Source organism: Jaculus jaculus, chromosome 11, assembly GCF_020740685.1.
Source record: "Jaculus jaculus isolate mJacJac1 chromosome 11, mJacJac1.mat.Y.cur, whole genome shotgun sequence".
Taxonomy (NCBI): Eukaryota; Metazoa; Chordata; class Mammalia; order Rodentia; family Dipodidae; genus Jaculus; species Jaculus jaculus.
In genome coordinates this window covers 112246429-112264317 of record NC_059112.1, presented here as the reverse complement: position 1 = coordinate 112264317, position 17889 = coordinate 112246429, and positions in this window count along the sequence as shown.

Sequence of the window (17889 nt, the reverse complement as noted above, 5' to 3'; positions counted from 1 at the left end):
CTGAATTCTAAGCAGCAGCAGCCACCTCTGGGGGAGAAGCAAAGACAGGCTGGAGCCTTGCAAAGCTTGGACTCCATGGAGGGGCCCGCCCTTTGCAGGTGATCTGGACACTGTAGATTGGGCGTCTGTTGACTGTTCATTTGGCCCCACCTGGATAGTATGGGTCAGAGAGATGATCTTCGTGGTCCCCCATCCCCGCTACCTAGCCTGCCCAGGAGAGATGGCCCATAGGAAACCCTAGTGTTCAACAGATGGGTGGGAAGTGGTGTCCCTTGGCTTCCAGGACCCCCAGGTACTCAGCAGGCTTTCCTGATCTGAGCAGTGAAATGGGGTCACCACGCCTCCTGGGCCCTGATGTGCGTTGACATGGCTGAATCTCTAACTGGGGCATGCCAGGAGCTGAGGATTAGTTGATGTGGATTTTGGGGGTGGGAAGCTTAAGGCTAAGGGTGTCAGGCCTCAGGACAGATGGCCACCCCTTCCCCCACGCGGGCCCCTGTGTGCTTGTGACTTGATGTGTACCCCACTTTGGCTGGTTGGGGATCTCCTTATGTCTAGAGCAATTGAGAATGGGGCCACCCACCCCAAAGGCTCTACTTCCAGAGGACCCAAAGGTACCTACCTACCTGTATTCACTGGGACCAGGGTTTCTGACCTGAGGCTCCAGTAGGGACATGTTGAGTTCCAGAGCCTAGGAGGATGGGCACTGGGCCCAGTGTGCCTTGGTGCCTCCTAACCCAGCACTGAAGTGCTGGACTCAGGCTTTGTACATAGTTAACCCATGTGAATCAACTGAGTGCGCTCAAGATATGAATTCTGGTGTGACTAGGCTCCAGCTCCGGGGCCAGCCAGGTCTAGGCTTCTCTTGAACCCGTGAGTCCCTCCAGGATAAAGCAGAGACCCCACATGTGCCCCCACAACCTTAGAATTGGAGCCTTTAAATATCTAGGCTCAATCTCCTTAAACAGGAGTCAGTTTTGGGCATCTGAAATCCCCCCTCCCCTTGGCATTAGGCCACACCCTGGCCTGCTTAGACTGTTCTTGAGGGCTTTCAAGAAAAATCATTAGCTGGGTGTGGTGATACATGCCTTTAATCCCAGCACTCGGGAGGCAGAGTTCCAAGGCCACCCTGAGAAATTGCATAGTGAATTCCAGCCTGGGGTAGAGTGAGACTCTACCTTGAAAAACAACAAAAAGAAAAAGAAGAAATGGCAGTGTCAGGGCTGGAAAGATGTCTCAGTGATTAAAGGGTTAGCCTGACAGCCTGTGTTTGGTTCCCAGTATCTACACAAAGCCACATGCACAAAGTGATACATGCATCTGGAGTTCATGTGAAGGAGCAAGAGGTGACCCTGGTACACCTATTCTCATTCTCTCTTTGCTTGCTAATATATCTTTTAAAGTATATCTTAAAAAAAAAAAAAAAGAATGGCAGTGTCTCCTGTTGACCTGTGGATGTGAGCAGCTGTCCCAGGTGCTGTATGAAATTAGGCCACTAACTGGGTCGCTGGGTGAGCACACCCAGGACTCCTTGCACTGGCCTAGAAATGGTCTCCCAGGCTCTAGAGCGTCTGATGAGTACGGAGACCCTGTCCCTGCCCAGCCAAGTCTGTGCTAACCTCTCTGGGTGGCAGGGGAGGGGGAGGGGACCCTGTAGACAGGGACTGTGGCCCTTCCAGGTGTGGTCATGTTGGGCTGTTCGCATTATCTTTGGTTTCATGTCTCCAGAGAGTCTAGAAACAGCCCCCCAAACCCACTGAGTTTTTCTAGATGAGAAAATGGGGAGGGGCCACCTGAGAAGGCTGCATCTTCCCCAATGCCTGGCAGGGATGAGGCCAGGTTCCAGCATGGCTTCACTCGAACCCCCCCCCCCACACACACACAAAGAAAAACAAAGGTGAGAGGGTGGGGGGCATATGGGAGCCCCAGAGTGGAAATGACCCACCTGGTTCCCTGTGGGGAGTTGTCTGCCCTATATGGGACAATGTCCTTCCACCTGTGTCTGGGATTGGCTTGGTTGGGAGGCCTGTATTCCAGGGTGAACAGCTATAGCATTTGCTTGCACACTGGCACTCAGGTACAACTGAGGGACCCATTGAGGGGGTGGTGGTGAGTGGACACACCCTAGTCCAGAAGTGTGAGGCCCAGGCTTGGTCATGTAGGCCCCCTCCCTGATGTGATGGCCCATGCTTGCCTGTCTGTTTATGAAGTATCAGACTGATCAGGAGACACGACCCCGGATATTGTATTTGCAAGGAAGTGGCCCTACCCAGGTGACTTCAGGCTGGTCATTGCGTGAACTGTAAACTGAGGCAGGAGTGGAATGTGTTCTGTACAAGGGATATGAGATCTTTCTCAAGGCTAAGTATGAACCTTAATCTGTCCTGCTTAGAGACCATAGCCAGCTTTAGAACAGCCCAGGGACGCTCCAACTCCTCCTCCATGTGGGCACAATTTATGTGGGAAGACTTGCCCTATCAGGGGCCCATCTCAGATATTTCCACTGCTGCCCAGGGGCTCGTGCACATGCTGTGGCCTTTGCCTTGCTTTCCCAGCACAGCTTCATGCAGAAGCCTGGGGCGCACAGCCAACCCAGCGCAGCTAGCTGGGCTAGCGGAGCGTGGCCCAGCGAATGGAACGTGGCCAGTGGGTGGACGGGCGGGTGGCCGCCCTTCGGACACGGCCACACTGCCCAACTTAGACCCTCCACACCACCTCCTAGGTGGACACCACACGCATGGTGGATGTCAGAGGGAAGCTGCCATTGCGGCTCGGCAGATGTCCCTTGGCACCTTGGTTCCCTGCTTCAGAAGAGCGGAGGTGGCCTAAGTTGACCTGCGACCACCGCATGATCGGCATTAGGCTGCCAGCGCTTACTTCCAACTTGGAGGTGATTTCCAGTTTGGAAGCACAAAGGCCTGGCTTGCAAAGTGGATTACCTCGCACAGGCCTCTCAGATGGGTGCACAGACTGCCATGTTGGAGTTGGGCTTGGTGTTAAAACTAGTCATTATCTGATTAGCCGAAACTACATTTTATGGGACACAGTGCCATGGCCAAGAGTCATTTCCATTGCTCTAAGTTCACTGCATCTTAGGAGTGTGACACTCTTTAAAGGCTAGGTGTGCAGGTAACAGTGGACATTTGGGGAGAATGTCTGTATGTGGTCCAGGTCCTGACCCTGTAATTTTTTTTTATTGACAACTTCCATAATTGTAAACAATATCCCATGGTAAATTCCCTCCCCCCCCCCCACTTCCCCCTTTGAAATTCCACTCTCCATCAAATCCCCTCCCTCTCTTAATCAGTCTCTCTTAAGGTCTCACTCTAGCCCAGGCTGACCTGGAATTCACTCTGTAGTCTCTGGGCGGTTTCAAACTAATGGAGAGCCTCCTACCTCTGCCTCCCAAGTGCTGGGATTAAAGGTGTGCACTACCACAACCAGCAAGTTTCTCTTTTATTTTGATGTCATGATCTTTTCTTCCTATTATGATGGTCTTGTATAGGTAGTGTCAGGCACTGTGGGGTCATGGATATTCAGGCCATTTTGTGTCTAGGGGAAGCATGTTGTAAGAATCCTACCCTACCTTTGGCTCTTACATTCTTTCTGCCACCTCTTCCACAATGTACCCTGAACCTTAGATAGATAAAGATATTTCAGTGCTGAGCACTCCTCTCTGACCCTGTTAATTTTGTTAAGTCAGCCTTGGAGAACAGCAAGTCCCTTCCCCTTCATGGTGGTCTGGTGCTTGTGGCTCCTGGGTAGGCTTGAGGCTGAGACCAGGATCATAGAGTAAATCTGGGATGGCATTTGTCTGTGGATAGAGTAGAACACTGTCTGCACCAGGTCAGTGTGGGGCCATGCGGAAGACCCACACTATCACTCAAAACCATGTCCAACCTTTGCAGGGCTAATGAGACAGCAGCCAAGTTCATGGGGTGCTTATCAGCTGGAAGTGGGCTGCATGGGCATTTGCCTTCTCTCCTGATCTCCATGAAGGCCAAATAAACAGCGTGGCTGGTCCAAATGACTCTGCCCTGCAGGACCGTGGTCCAAAACAGTGACCACACACAATTCTTGTGTTTTTAAAATATTTTTGTTGTTTATTTTTATTTATTTGAGAGCGACAGACAGAGAGAGAGGAGAGTGGATGCGCCAGGGCTTCTAGCCACTGCAAATGAACTCCAGACGTGTGCGCCCCCTTGTGCATCTGGCTAATGTGGGCCCTGGGGAATCGAGCCTTGAACTGGGGTCCTTAGGCTTCACAGGCAAGCACTTAACCGTTAAGCCATTTCTCCAGCCTACAATTCTTTTTTTTTTTTTTTACAATTCTTGTTTAATACAAAGAAATGACCACCTTGCTTTTGGTTCTTTGTTTTAGCTTTCCTCAGCCCCACTCTGTCTATAAAATCAGTTTCCCTTCCCCAGCTCATCAGTGCACTCCTATTTTATGTAATAACGTGTTGGCTAACTCCAGGCTTGAAAATAATAGACAAGAAAGAACTTCGAATGAATTGTGCTGTAGTTTCCCTTTTTTTTTTTTTTTCTTTTTTTTGGCTTGTTTTGAGACAGGGTCTCACTCTAGCTCAGGCTGACCTGGAATTCACTCTGTAGTCTCAGGCTGGCCTCAAACTCATGGCAATCCTCCTACCTCTGCCTCTTGAGGGCTGGGATTAAAGGTGTGCACCACCACACCTGACTGTGGTTTCATTTTTTTACAGTGGCATACCCACAGAGCTAGTCAATGATGCCATGGCTGTGGGATCCCAGCTGGCTCTGCCACTTGCTAGCTAGGTCATATGGTCTACCTCCTGATCTGCCTGCTTATCAGGATGGGTGGGAACACAAGTTGTCCAGAGGATCAAGTGAGGAGCTTGTATGTGCTTATAAGGTTGACATCATTAAACTGATATTAGTGTAGATGATACATTCAGTGTGGATGGAATGTTAAACTAGGGATTATGTGATTCTGAATGGGATTTTCCTATTGCCCAGAAACTGTAGGTAAGGCTCAGAAGTGAAAAGAGAGGGTACTCCCACAACCTGAGCTGAGTCTTTGTGGGCCATGGAGAGCGTTGCCTTCATTCTGTAAAGAAACCGGTGCTTGGAGGCTCTCAGTGCTGTGTGCTCTCCCTGCGGTTACTTATAGTTTGTCCTTTCGGGTATTGCCAAGAAACCCGACACCTTCAGGTGCTGCAGTTCCCCCAAGATGGACACTGTGAGGTGGGGGTGCTGTGAGGCCATAAGACCAGGGCGAGGAGAAATGGACTGAAAGGGCCGGGTGGGGCAGCTAGCCTCCTTATGGATGGAAAAGCTACCGACCTAACCCATGAGTTATAGTTTGTGGGTATGTCAACCTTGTTACTATGAGGAAATACCTAAGATAAACAAATGAAAAGGGGCTCTTTCAAATAAGTGAATAAATAAAATAGTTTTTGAAAAAAGGGGGTTGGAAGAATCGCTTAGCAGTTAAGGTGCTTGCCTGTGAAGCCTAAGGATCCAGATTCTATTCCCCAATACCCACATTAAGCCAGGTGTACAAGGTGGTGCATGAGTCTGGAGTTCATTTGCAGTGGCTAGAGGTCCTTGCATGCCCATTCTCTCTATCTGCCTCTCTCTCTCTCAAATAAATGAAGAAATAAATAAAATATTTTTTTTTAAAGAAGAAAATACTTATTTTTGACTCATGGTTTCAGAGGTTCCAAGATGTGGTCTCTTGTCCCATTGCTGAGGGCTTGTGTTGAGACAGAGCACTGAGGCAGCAGGGGCCACAAAGCTGATCACATCATGGTGACTGGCAAGCAGGGAATGAGAGAGGCCCTGAAGCAAGATACACCCTCATATCACCCCAGCGACCCACCCCCGGTGTCCACCACTTCCCAATAATACCACCAGTAGTTATGAATCTGTCAGTTGTGTGGGCTGTGGGTCCTCTGAGAAGGACAACTATTGTCATTTTTATCAGAGCAGCTGAGACTACTTGGAAGAGACTCCTGAGATTGGGCCTGGGATGGGGAGGGTCATGAGCCAAGCTATTTGCAATGACGCATGGCCTTTGGAGAAGATGGGAGCATGCAGGAATAGAAGGTCAAGGGGGTGGAGTATCTACTGCTGTTTTTATCAGAAGCAGCTATGGCTGCTCACGAACAATATTCAAGATTGGGCTTGTTGATGTTCCTTCATAGGAGGAGGAGATGAGTGGGGTCATCAACCCTTGCCTGAGAGCTGCCCCCATGTCTGCTGTATGCAATGGTGCACAGGGTCTTGTGGTCTCAGAGGAAGAGAGAGTAAGCAAAAGGCAGAAGATCAAGGGGCAGAGAATTCCACCTGTGCAGACATGGCGGGGCTGTCATCCATGCTGGGATAAGACCTTTCAATGCTGTGGCAGCGTCTCCGTGCCCATGCTCTGTAAGGAAGTCCATTTAACTCATTGGTTCAACACAGTGAGCTCTGATGGAAGCAGCTTTCAGTCTGCCAGGGTGCCCTGCTTGTGGGAGCACGTGTTCCCTGGCTGCTCCTCATAGAAAAGCTCAAGCAGCACTTGGTGCCCGAACAAAGACGAGTTTGGAAAGAGGGATCGCATGGCCCCTGATTTGGATAAGAGAGTGTACAACTAAGGAACTATTTGAGGGGGGGAGTCACCTGTGTGTGTGTGGGGGGAGATCCAGTATGGCATCCGTCTCCATGTGTGGTGCAGTCACGGGCCTTCTTGCCATGGTGGCAGTTGCGTGGGCCCTGCTGTGGGTGGTGAGATATGTAATTAAGGCTAGGGCATCTGGAGGTGTATCATGGTGGCGGGGGGATCCCAGGGTGACAGTCTTTCTATAAGTGGTATGAGGTAATGCATCTGCTCGATGAGTGGCGTCCACTGTGTAAGTGCAGGCATGACCACTAGGTGACGCTGCAGGTCTAGTTCTGGAAGGTTCTATGCCTATAAGTGTGGGTACAAGCCCAGCCCTCACTCTGGTCTCAGGAGCTGCTTAACAATACTGAAAGTTTTTAAGATCCTGAGATGTGGGTCATCTTGGTGGGTATTTCACCTATTACATAAGACAAGAGAGAATGTTTTAAAAATACTTTCCAACACTTAAAATAGCGGTAAATCCATGGCAAGGAATATAACATCGTGTGTGTATGTTAAGTGGGAGGATGGGGTGAAGGCCAGAGTACAACCTAAGGTGTTCCTCAGATTCTGACCACCTTCTTAATGGGTTTTTAAAAATATATATTGAAATTTAAAAAATGTTTATCAGAGAGAATGAGAGAATAAATTTATTTATTTGAGAGAGAAAGAGACAGAGACAGAGACATTGGGTGTGCTAGGGTCTTCAGCCACTGCAAACGAACTCCAGACACATGTGCCACCTTGTACAGCTGGCTTATACAGGTCCCGAGGAATTTAACCTGGGGCCTTTGGCTTTGGCTGGGTGGGTGGGGGGGAGGTTGAGGTAGGGTCTCTAGCCCAGGCTGACCTAGAATTCACTCTGTAGTCTTAAGGTGGCCTTGAACTCATAGTGACCCTCCTACCTCTGCCTCCCAAGTACTGTTTTGTGTGTGTATTTTTCTAATACAGTTTCTTCCTTGGCCTAGAGCTTGACTTATTAGGTTAAACTGGCTGGCTAGCCAGCAAGCCCCAGGGATATATATACGCTTGTGTGTCTCCCTGCTGCCCCATACTGGGATCACAAACCAGTGCTACCAGCCCCATAGGCTTTTTCTATGTGGGTTCTGCGGCTTGCACTCAGGTCCTCATGCTTGCAAGGCGAGCACTTTACCAATGGAGCCATCTCCCCTGCCCCAGAAATATGACATTCTAATGAAAACAGTGACCTTTCCTGTAAAGGATTCCACAGGAGGGAAACCGCTTTGTGTAGACCTCTTCACAAGCAATAGGGGGCTCTCCTATCTGCTTCTCCTTTGTAGTCACACAGCTTCTAGAACATTCCACCAATACCCAGAGTGGACTGGAGACCACTGTTTCCTGGTGACCCCCTGGAAGGTGCTTGGGACTCACCTGAGGGCCATAGTCCTAACCCTGTACACAGAAGACCATCCTACAGGCTTGACAATGTATTTTCCACTCCTTGGTTGAGAACAAGAGCCAGGTATAACTATTAAATGTCTTCTTGGAGAGGTGAGCTTGAGGGATCCCTATTTATTTATTTAGGTTTTTCAAGATAGGGTCTCGCTCTAGCCCAAGCTGACCTGGCATTCACTATGTAGTCTCAGGGTGGCCTCGAACCCATAATGATCCTCCTACCTCTGCTTCCTGAGTGCTGGGATTAAAGGTGTGCACCACCATACCTGGCAGGAACCCTATTTATAATCATCCTTTCTCTGAGAGCAAGCAAGTGCTCCTGCTCTTCCATCTTGCTAAGGTCCAGGTCTGGGATCAAAAGTGAGGATGTGTCCAGAAACCTTTAGAGGTACCTGCAGGCAGTGTCTGTTCTCTTCCACACCTCTTTCTCATCCTTTGGTTTATGTGGCCATCTGGTTATTAAGTCTGTCTGAGATCTGGGTCTCCATACTGCTTTGGCCTGTGGTACAATGAAACAAGACCCCTGGAGCCCAGTGAGCATCCATGAATCATGTCCTGGGGACACGGCACAGAAGTCTCATTTGATCTAATGACCCACTGTTTACCTCTCCCCTCCCTTTTTTTTTTTTTTTTTTCCTCAATGGAAATTTTTACCGAGAATGAGTAGGGTTATGGGACATGGAAAAGCATGACATGAGCCTGGCGTGGTGGCGCATGCCTTTAATCCCAGCACTTGGGAGGCAGAGGTAGGAGGATTGCCATGAGTTTGAGGCCACCCTGAAACAACATAGTTAATTCCAGGTCAGCCTAAGCTAGAGCAAGACCCTACCTCGAAAAACAAAACAACACCAACAACAACAAAAAAGAGTGATATAAGAGCCCGATACTCTTTTTTTTTTTTTTTTAATTTTTATTTATTTATTTGAGAGCGACAGACACAGAGAGAAAGACAGATAGAGGGAGAGAGAGAGAATGGGTGCACCAGGGCTTCCAGCCTCTGCAAACGAACTCCAGACGCGTGCGCCCCCTTGTGCATCTGGCTCACGTGGGACCTGGGGAACCGAGCCTCGAACCGGGGTCCTTAGGCTTCACAGGCAAGCGCTTAACCGCTAAGCCATCTCTCCAGCCCGAGCCCGGTACTCTTTAACCAGTGTCTCCACAAGGAGATTCCTTGTACACGCCAAGAGAGGTCACACCTGTGGTATCACTGTGGCTGCAGGCCACCCTTCTACCTGTGAGTGGGTGTCCGCAGCACAGACACCTGCTGCCTGTCATCCCTGTGTTGGCCAGTCAGGTTCTAGGACCTTTGGTTTCTTCCTTACTGTATGTGAAAATCAGAGTTCTCTCAGGGTCTTGTTTTTGAGAGAGAAAAAGGCAGAGGGGGTGGGAGAGGGAGAGAGATATTGAGAGAGAATGGGTGCACCAGGGCCTGCAGCCACTGCAAATGAATTCCAGGTGCATGTGTCCCCTTGTGCATCTGGCTTACGTGGGTCCTGGAGAGTTGAACTAGGAAACTTTGGCTTTGCAGGCAAATACTTTAACCGGTAAGCAATCCTCCAGCCCTTTTTCACACTTTCAAATGCACGAAGTTCATAGATCATGGCTGACTCCTTCCCAATTCCCAGGTTCCATCATTCTAAATCACTGAGCCCCTTCCTCGTTTCCGCTTGTCTTCAGTGACACAGGCATCTAGACCTCTGCTTGCACAGACCGATAGCTCCTGTCTCTCCTCATTGCTTTCTAGATTGTTCGTTCCAGCTTTGATGTCCCCCATGATCCAGAATAATCTAGAACTCACTTTATGTTAGTCTTCGTGGTCTTGCCTGCAGTGTCTACTTCCATTTTTTCTGGATTATGATTAGTGGAAACCTGCTTGTGTCACTTTCTTCCTTCTTAGACTCAGTTTCCTGGCACTGACGCTCAGTGTGGACAGCATTCTGTTCTCCCACAGAGGCTGCCTGCTGAAAATCCCATCCCATCTTTGGATGTGAGCTGTGGCTGCATCCTCAAGGCCTGGACACACCCTCTGGCCAGTCTCTGGCAGGGTGTCTGGGGTTAGAGTTGGGGTCAGGACACTGAGAGTATGGTCCATGGCTTCTGAGGCTCTTACAATCCCACCTTTATTGGTCCCCTCCATTCAGGGGCATTCCTGCCAGTCTGGTTTAGACCCTTACCTTCAGGTCTTTCTGCAGAGCAGTGTTCCGCAGGGGCCTTGTCCCAGCCACAGGGGTTACTTTTGTGTGTTTTGCTCCTCAGTGTCCCAAATGAGACTTGGAGGACCCCAATTCTGCTGTTCAAGCTCAAAGCCAAGCTGGGTGTGGTGTCACGCATCTTTAATCCTAGAACTCAGGAGGCAGAGTTAGGAGGATCACTGTGAGTTCGAGGCCAGCCTAGGCTAGAATGAACCCTACATCACCTGGGAGACATAGCAGGATGTGGTTGGACAGGGTGGTTGGTGGAGGCTGGCTTCTGTTGCCCTTGGTGTCTAGGTATACAGAGGCATGCAGCTAGCGTTGCAGATAGACCAGGAGGAGGAGGGGCAGGGTATGGAGGACTGGAGCCTCCTATCTCCTCCCTATGTGCTCCTCATCTCTTCCTCCACAGGAGATGTGGTAGAAGAAAGCTGTGTCCTCCATGGAAAACAGGTTTTGTGTCCTCAGTGAGTGCTGATGGAGTCTGCTGGCTTTCAACAAGCATCACTAATGAGCCTGCATCCTTCAGACTGGGCTGATTGATAGACAGTTTCGCGCTCACCGTGTGCGAGCTCCACATAACCTGGCAGAATGCAGCTGTTTCTTGCTCCTTTGATGAAGGCACCCCGTGCCCCTTCTTTTCTGTGGGTTCCCAGGTTTCTGCAGACCCCTGGCCCTGCTGCCTCCTAGTTGAGGCTTCAGCTAGAGTGGGAAAGAACTGGCCCTGCTCCCTGGGAATTGAACTTTTGTGGTTCTTCTTTTGAAAAGCAAACCAAATGTTGCATTGCGCCAGTCTGTCTGGATTCTGTCAGCTGTGGACGAATAGCCAGACGTTCCTGCAGCAACACCCACGCACCCCACCTCCTTCCCCAGCTGTGCAGACCTTGGCCACCTTAACTGCACTGGAGTGCAGAATTCTGGACAAGAAACAGGCAGGTCTGGAGAGATGGCTTAGCGGTTAAGGTGCTTGCTTAAGAAACCTAAGGACCCATGTTAAACTCCCTTGATCCCACGTAAGTCAGATGCACAAGGTGACACAAGCTCAAAGGTCACACATGTGTACAAGGTGGTGCATGCGTCTGGAGGTTTGATTACATTGGCTGGAGGCCCTGGTGCACCAATTCTCTCTCTCTCTTTCTCTTGCTCTCACTTTTGCTCTCTGTCATATAAAGAAAGGCCAGTCTGTTGGGCTTGCCTTAAACAAAAAGAAAAGAGAAAAGGAAAAAACCAAAGCAAGGTGGCTGCTGATGGAGTGGAGAGCACTTGCCATGCCAGGGGCCCGCACACACTCTCTGAGGGAGACAGCCCGCCCTGTTTGTATACTCACTTGCTCCCTTAGCTCCCAGCTGTGGGACCTGACAATACTGTGCCCCAGTTTCTTAATTTGTGAACTGGAGCCAGTGTCTCCTACTTCATAGAGCAGAAGGGTTACATCAATTGGCACCAAGCGTCATGTGTCAGCCACAGATGATGTTGGCACCAGTGATCTATGGCAGTATTGGTGATGGTGGATGGGGTCAGTGGTGATTGATTGTGGTGTTTTTTTCATCTTCAGTTTGACTTAGAATCGCCTAGGAGACACAGTTCTGGACATGTTTATGAAAGTGTTTCCAGGAGAGGATAACTGAGTTGGGAAAATTCACCTTGAGTGTGGGTAGCACCATCCCATGGGCTCTGTCCATGACTGGGTACAGAGGAGGAGTCCAGCTGTGTGCTTCTCTTGGCCATGATTCCTGACTGCCCAGATGTGAGCCTGCGGCCTCACACCTCTGCTGCCACAGCTACTAGCTGCCTGGCTGCCATGGCTTTCCACTATGATGGACTGTATCTCCTCAGACAATGAGCCAAAGTAAGCCTCTCCTCCCTCAAGTGGCTTTTTGCTGGGTGTTTGGTCACAATTGAGAAAAGTAGCTATTACAGCGATGATAATGATGATGGTAAAGGTGGTGGTGGTGAGAGTGATGATGAGAAAGAATGATGGCAGGGGGCCTGGAGAAGATGGCCTAGCGGTGAAGGCGTTTGCCTACAAAGCCAAAGGACTCCGTTCGATTCCCCAGGACCCATCTAAGCCAGATGCACCAGGTGGCTCATGCACCTGGAGCTCATTTGCAATGGCTGGAGGCCCTGGCATGCCATTCTTTCTTTTTCTCTCTCTACCTCTTTCTCTCTCGCAAATAAATAAATATATATTTAAATATATTTTTCTGTCACCTTTGTAGTATTTTTTAAATATTTATTTATTTATTTGAGAAAGAGAGGGAGGGAGAGAGAAAGAGACACAGAGAGAATGGGCCTGCCAGGGCCTCCAGCCATTGCAAATGAACTCCAGACGCACATGTCACCTTGTGCATGAGGTTTACGTGGGTCCTGGGGAGTTGGACCTGGGTCCTCTGGCTTTGCAGGCAAATGCCTTAACCATTGAGCCATCTCTCCAGCCCAGTAAAATATATTTAAAAAAAACGATGGCAGGGCTGGAGAGATGGCTCAGTAGTTAAGGTGCTTGCCTTCAAAGCCTAACAACTCGGGTTCGATTCCCCTCTACCCACGTCAAGCCAGGTCCATAAAGTGGCACATGCATTTGGAGTTTTTGGCAATGGCTAGATGCCAGGTGCTCCCATTCTCTCTCTCTCTCTCTCTGTTTGCAAACAAATAAATAATTTAAAAAAATGATTGTGATGCCAGGTGTGGTGGTGCACTTGAGAGGTAAAGGTAGGAGGATCACCATGAGTTAGAGGCCAGCCTGAGACTACGTAGTGGATTCCAGGATAGCATGGACTAGAGTGAGATCCTACCTCAAAAAAAAAGTTGTGGTCTGGGGTGATGCCTCAGGTTAAAGTCGCTTGTTTGCAAAGCCTGCTGCTGGCCCAGGGCTCAGTTCCTATGTAAAGCTGGAGGCTAAAAGGGGATGCAAACATCTGGTGTTTGTTTACAGCAGCAAATGCTTCTCTGAGCCTTGGTATGAGGACCATGTGGAGCAATCAAGATACAATTAACTGGACAGTTTCCTCTCAAGGGTGATCATGGGGACATGCAGGGTGGCCAAGCAGTTTGCCCTTCAGCAGGTGTATATACTCTTCCCCCTGACCTTGGAAAGTTGGAGTAAGAAGCCAGAAGGCATCGGGAAGCCCTAAGGCAGGAAGATAGTCCCACTGGGGCATTGGCTATGTCCCAAGCTGTGCAAATGGTGAGTCAGCAAGTTACTTATTTAAAAATGTCTTAAAAATATTTTATTTCGGGCTGGAGAGATTGCTTAGTAGCTAATGTGTTTGCCTGCAAAGCCAAAGGACCCAGGTTTGATTCCCCAGGATCTACGTAAGCCAGATGCAAAAGGGGCACATGCATCTGGAATTAGTTTGCAGTGGCTGGAGGCCCTGGTGTGCCCATTCTCTCTCTGTCTGTCTCTCTTCTCTCTTGCTCTCTACTTGCAAATAAGTAAAAATTGAAAATAAAATTAAAAATTTTTATTTATAGCTAGGCATGGTGGCACAAGCTTTTAATCCCGGCACTAAGGAGACAGGTAGGAGAAGCACTGTGAGTTCAAGGCCACCCTGAGACTACGTAGTGAATTCCAGGTCAGCCTGGACTAGAGTGAAACTACCCCAAAAAACCAAAAATAATATTTTATTTATTTATTTGAGAGAGAGAGGCAGATAGAGAAAGTACAGGCACGCCAGGGCTTCTGCCACTACAAACAAACTTCCAGATACCTGCACCACTTTGTACACCTGGTTTGGGTACTGGGGAATTGAACCTGGGCAATCAGGCTTTGTATTCAAGAGCCTTTAACCACTGAGCAATCTCTCTAGTCCAGCAAGCCACTCCACCTCCTCCTTCTACTTTTAAAATTTATTTGCAAGGCGACAAACGTATAAGACTGGGTATGGGTACATCAGGCCTCTTGCTGTGGCAGATGAACTCTAGGGGAAGGAGGAGGAGGGGAGAAGGAGGAGTGAGCAAGAGGGAGAAGAAGGAGGGGAAAGGAGAAGAGGAAGGGGAGGAGGAGATGGAGATGGAGGAGGAGGAGCAGGGGAAAGAGGAGGAAGGGTAAGGAGGAGGGAGAGGAGGGGAAAGGAGGAGGAGGAGGGGGAAGAAGAAGGGGGAGATGGGAGCAGGAGAAGGAGAAGGGGGAGGAGGAGGAGGAAGGGGAGACAAGATGGAGATGGAGGAAGAGGAAGAGGAGGACATAGAGATTGAGGAGAAGGAGATGGAGATGGAAGAAGAGGAAGAGGAGGAGATAGAGATTGAGGAGAAGGAGATGGAGATGGAGGAAGAGGAAGAGGAGGAGATAGAGATTTTGGAGGAGATGGAGATGGAGGAGGAGATAGAGGATGAGATGGAGATGAAGGAGTTGGAGGAGATGGAGGAAGGAATAGAGATGGAGGAGGAGGGCTGGAGAGATGGCTTAGCGGTCAAGGTGTTTGCCTGCAAAGCCAGAGGACCTAGGTTCGACTCCCAGGACCTATTTACGCCAGATGCACAAGGTGGTGCATATGTCTGGACTTCATTTGCAGTGGCTGAAGCCCCTGGTGCATCCATTCTCTCTCTCCTCTCTCTTTCTCTCAAATAAATAAGTAGAAATATAATATTTTTTTTTAAAAGAAAACATAGCCGGGCATGATGGTACATGCCTTTAATCCTAGCACTTGGGAGGCAGAGGTAGGAGGATCACCATGAGTTCAAGGCCACCCTGAGACTACATAGTGAATTCCAGGTCAGCCTGGACTAGAGTAAGACCCTACCTCGAAAAAAAAGGAAAGAAAAAAGAAAACTCATTTGTCTGAGACCTTTGGACATTTCATAATTCCATGCCGCTGGGTGTGTCTAGGCAGCTGAAAGGAAAGTGTTATGGATAATTTAACTGCTTTCTTAGTGCTGGCTTAAAACGATGCTGCCAAAACGCTTTGGAATGTTTTTGGGGCCACAGGCTTGAAGGACACTGGTCAAAGCCCCTGCAGGTAGAGAGCTACATTCACTGGTCTTTGACCTACAGCTCATCCTTGGGTCGGGGGTGGCTTGGCTGTGCAGACCCTCTGTTCAACATCCACCTTCTCTGGAGGTTGGCCTATAGGCTGTGGAGCAGTGACCAAATGCGTATCAACCTCAGGGGGCCTGCTGGAGTCTGGGCCTGGCCGAGGAGGGCCTTGGCATTGGGTAAGCCATGGACACTAGAATGGCCAGGTGTCCCACCTGAGCCCAGAGCTCCACTCTCTAAGGTGCTGCTGGCCACATGCAGGTTCTGAGAGTTTTCTGGCAGTGTGAGTGGGGGTGAGGCGGGGTTAGGGTGGCACACAGATGCCTTAAGTCATGAGCCACTCACCAGAGAAAAATAGCACAAAAGCAGTGACAACAGGTAGTTGGATGACAGGCCTGAGCCACCAACCCTGGCAATGTCTGACTTTTAAAGATTTATTTTTACTTATTTATTAGAGACAGGGGAATGGGCACATCAGGGCCTCTAGCCACCGAAAACGAATTCCAAAAGCATGTGCCACCATGTGCATCTGGCTACCATGGGTTCTGGGGAATCAACCCTGGGTTCTTAAGGCTTCGCAGGCATGTGCCTTAACCACTAAGCCATCTATCCAGCCTCAATGTCTGACTTTTAAAATGACAAAAATGTCATGTCCATTTCAAATGTTAGTGAGCCAAGCACGAGAGGTGTTCTGCAGGGACAACAGCTTGGCTTGGAGAGGACAGGATGGTGAGATGAAGTATTAGGGTTTCAAGAAAGTCCTTGAACCCCAAACGCTAGGTTCATGTCTACTTCTAGCCAAAGAATTGGATAAAATAAGACAGAAGGATAATCATGAAATTATTATATTTATTGAGATAAGTCTAGAATTAAGGGAAGGAAAATGAATATACCCACCTGGTCTGAGAGGCCTGTCCCCTTGCACACATATGTTTATAACCTTATTGGGGTGAGTTTCACCTGGCTCAGGTGAACCAGACAGACATCTGATTGGGCTAGAGGAAGAGGCTAGCCATGATGCCAAGTTCTGGGGTCTCAGCTTGACTAACCACAATGTCAGGGTTATCTGTGAATTCTAGAAAAAGACCTCCCTCCCAGGGAGGAGCTCAGGTGTGGAAGAACAAGTCTAAGTGAAGGGGGTACAGTTAGGGTGACTGGACCCCTGAAGGAGGTAAAAAGGGCAGGAAAGTTTACACTTGCTAGAAATCAAAGATGTTCTGATTTCTTATATCTTGCCTAGTTCAGACCTGTTTTCCCACAAACAACCAGGACCCTTCCTGGGAAGGAGGTCTTTTATGGGATTTAAACATTGTGGTTGGTCAAGTTCAGCCCCTGGAACTTGGTGTCAGGGCTAGCCTTTTCCTGAGACAGCCCCTGGCCCTAACCAGCCAGCTGTCCCTCTGGTTCACCTGAGCCTACCACCATAAGGTCATAAATCCCTTTGCAAGGGGAGGGCAGGGTCTCTGATCACTTGGTAATTTCCAGCTGTGGGTGACCCTTGGCTGGGTCTGGGCTGGCTCAGACCAGGCTAAGGCCCAGGCCCAGCGGGAGCCCCTAGCCTTTACTCTCCACATGGTTCTTTATCTCCTCCAGCTCCCCACATGGCAGGAGCTCCTTGAACTTTCTTTTCTCTTTTCTTTCCATGCTTTTTTTTTTTTTTTTTTTTTTTTGGTTATTCAAGGTAGTGTTTCACTCTAGTCTAGGCTGACCTGGAATTCACTCTGTATTCTCAGGGTGGCCTTGAACTCACAGCAATCCTCCTACCTCTGCCTCCCGAGTGCTGGGATTAAAGACATGCGCCACCATGCCCGGCTCTTTCCATGCTTTTTTCCAAGCCTTCCACATGAGGTCTGTAGCCACATGGGTGACGTTCCTTGGCTCTGTACTTCCCTCAATAAATATAACTTAATAATCTTCTTAGTCTTTCCCCCCCCCCCGAGGTAGGGTTTCACTCTAGTTCAGGCTGACCTGGAATTCTCAGGGTGGCCTCAAACTCACAGTGATCCTCCTACTTCTGCCTCCTGAGTGCTGGGATTGAAGGCATGTGCCACCACGCCCAGCTGTTTTTATTCAATTCTTTGACTAAAACTAGAAATGATCCTATAGTTTGGGGTTCAAGGACTTTCCTGGGCCCCTAATACCCCCTTACATAGGGAGCTAGGCAAGAGATAAGAAGTCAGATCATCCTTTGATCTCTAGTAAGTGCAGCCCTTCCTGCCTTCTTACTTTCAGGGGTTACGCTACCTAACTTCCTAACAAAGCAACCTGACTCCTCTTCAGTGGGATATATATATCTGTATGCAAGTATGTGTGAAGTGGCTCTGGGGGTGTGCAGATGGGTGAGTCTCATGCCAGGTACTTGGTATGATTTCCTCCCACCTGCCCTTGGGGCCTAGGGTCACCATGCCACCTTTCTCCCGTCTTCCCATTATGAGCAATAAACATCCGGGATCCCTGCCTGCAGGCCATGCTGGGAGCTCTGTGTGACCCTCAGGATATCACCATACTTTGCCTGTGCTCTGCATTTCCCAGAATAGAGAGGAATGGGTCTGGCACTTAGGTGTCTATGCTGTGGTGGCAAGGCCTGGTCCCAAGCTGTGATCCTGGGCTGGGCCTGCCTAAAGCAGCTATCGTTTTTTGCTTTTGCAGGGTCTTCTGAGATCCTGCAGGTGGAAGACAGTGGCAAG